The following is a 2,659-nucleotide window of genomic DNA, read 5'->3' on the forward strand; positions in this document are numbered from 1 at the left end:
ATTTCACACTCAGTCCTATCCGGACATTCGCAGCCAGCACAGACAGGTAATACCATGTTTCATGATAGTCATGGCACAGCTTGTTCACGTCTCTGGCCTTGCCGTGTAGATGCAAACACAGATAGGATTTTTGTACTCGCTGTAAAATCCTTTTCTTGGAGCCCATTGAGGGACACAGCTTAAAGGAGAACTGTGGGGTAATCTTTTTATCCCATAGTTCTCTTAAGGGTCACGGGAGGACATATTTGAACTTCCTCCCGTTGCCCAAAGCTCAATATAATTGCTCACTATATACCGAGATCGCCGCAGCTGGGATGGATTCTGGCAATGCTGTCGAGATCCACCCGGCTGCGTGAGTGACAGCTGGCTCTGCCTATCTAGAGGCAGAGCCAGCTGTGCCCGCCCTCTCCCCCTGTTTGTTCCTCATCTGATGTCTCCACTGATACACCGCTGGTACCATCGTCCCTGATGGCAAAGGAAGTCGGCGCTGTCGAAAGCAAGGCTGCGGCGGTGGAGGGAGCAGAGCCGCATTATCCGATACTTCTATAGCGCCGGTTACTGTGACAAGCACAGTGATACCAGATAACTTTGGGTTGTTGTACATTTTGTTGCACATTAAAAAACTAAAAGACATCCCCTGAAAATAAGACCTAGTGTGTTTTTTTGGGGGCAAAAAAAATATAAGACAGTGTCTTATTTTCGGGGAAACACGGTAGCGACGGTATGTGTTCGCTCACTTCCCAATCTATAGCGCCGACCTGTGACGGTTTCATTGTCACAGGTCGTCTAGAACTATGAGGATGAGTCCAAAGCACTCACCTCATAGTTCTCCTTTTGATGATGATTTACGCAGCCTAGTTTGTGGCTCTAAGAGGGTTCACAAAGGTCCCTGCACTAGTTCTGGATCTTGTTAGTCTGAGGCATTCTAGTCATCTCCTGGGGCAGGAAGACCTCAGTTTATGGGGTGTCCATACACTGAAGCGGGCCATGCATTATGGGAATTTCGGCAGGTTCCATAACTGGTAAGGTTTTGATATACTTTAGATGAGTGCATATTAATAGAATTCCTATTGCCTCTTCTCCAAGACTGTATAAACCAGGGGTGGACAATTCCAGCCTGTTGTGGAACTACAAGTCCCATGAGGCATTGCAAGACTGACAGTTACAGGCATGACTCCCAGAGACAGAGGCATGATGGGATTTGTATTTAAAGCACAGCTGTAGGGCCGGCCTTGTCCACCCCTGGTATACACACACAAAAATAGGGTGCTGCCTTTTAAACCTCTGCTTCCAACATCCATCTATTTTGTGTTCAGCCAAATGTGCCGGCACCAGAGCAAAGCTGCTATGATTTTAGCAGGCAATTGTCTGCAGTGTATTGGCTGCATTATGTATTACCTGTTTAATGATATTAATCATTTCTGTAATTCTGTTAAAGCTGAACTCCGGGCACAAAGACTTTCATTGAAATGTTAGGGAATCAATCTACCATGTGTGCACCAAATGCATTTACAAACCTAATTATTACCTTGTAAAAGGTAGCAGTGACATCACTGTGCACATTGGTGTAGCATTCCTAGTTCCACTACATCTTTAGTTTTCGGCCCATCAGGCCCCACCCACTACAGGCTGCCTGCTGAAAACTAAAGGAGGGGCGGAGACCAGACCTCACCCTGCACAAGGAGAGAGAGCATCAGTGAGCGGCCTTTATTACAATAGGGGGGTGGAGACCAAACCAGTTACCCTGCACAAGGAGAGAGGGCAGCAGTGAGACGTCTTTATTACAGGAGGGGGTGGAGACGACACCAGTCAGCCTGCACAAGCAGAGAGAGCAGCAGTGAGCTGTCTTTATTACAGGAAGCTCCAAATTACTGCACAGATCTGGAAGAAATACACAAAGCCCCCTAACATTCAAGAATAATACCCAATAGACAATTGTTTTCTTATCCCGGAGTTCAGCTGTAAAATCCAAATGATCCCCTTTTGTTAGGTCTTATAAGTTATTTTCTTTTCCTGTCTTCCAGATGTCGCTCATGCAAAGACCCCGGTCCCCTCTCCGAGAAAGCTTTAATTTTCAAACCAAATACGGAATCTTAGGGACAAAGTCTGCGCACTAATAAATTGAAAACTCTCGATGCGTTTCCTACGCAAGCACTTATTTTCTACGTGAGGGCAAAGAGGTGTCAAATTTTATATTTGTGGAACAGACTGAGGGGAGGGAAACTATATTATTGTTTTAGTTGTATTGGACATGACCACCTTGCAGCTCCCCCCCGCATGTTACACGGATTTAAAGGCCTTTCTGACCGAGAACTGATATTTCAGTTTTGGGGGAAGACTTGCAGGTTGCTTCACCGACTTCCTGCTGGAACACTCAAGTGGCAAGATCAGAGAATGCCCCTGCTGTGCTTTGCGTCTGCTCCCCTGCCGTTGCGCTCCCCAGTCATTTGTATGGGAGGGTACATCAAGGACTGTAACACCATCCTTAGCCTTTCATTTGGGTTCAACCAAGAAATCCCATCACATGGGAACCCCCGAGAGACGTAAGAAGCTGCTCTATGATTGAGCTCCCCAGCGACTGAAATATTAGAAGGTAGAGCTGACCTTTTAAAGTCTACATCAAGCCCAACCCTTTTTTTTTTTTTTTGGTAAAATGGGG

Source organism: Nanorana parkeri, unplaced genomic scaffold, assembly GCF_000935625.1.
Source record: "Nanorana parkeri isolate BGI_ZX_2015 unplaced genomic scaffold, ASM93562v1 scaffold347, whole genome shotgun sequence".
In the NCBI taxonomy this organism is placed as follows: Eukaryota; Metazoa; Chordata; class Amphibia; order Anura; family Dicroglossidae; genus Nanorana; species Nanorana parkeri.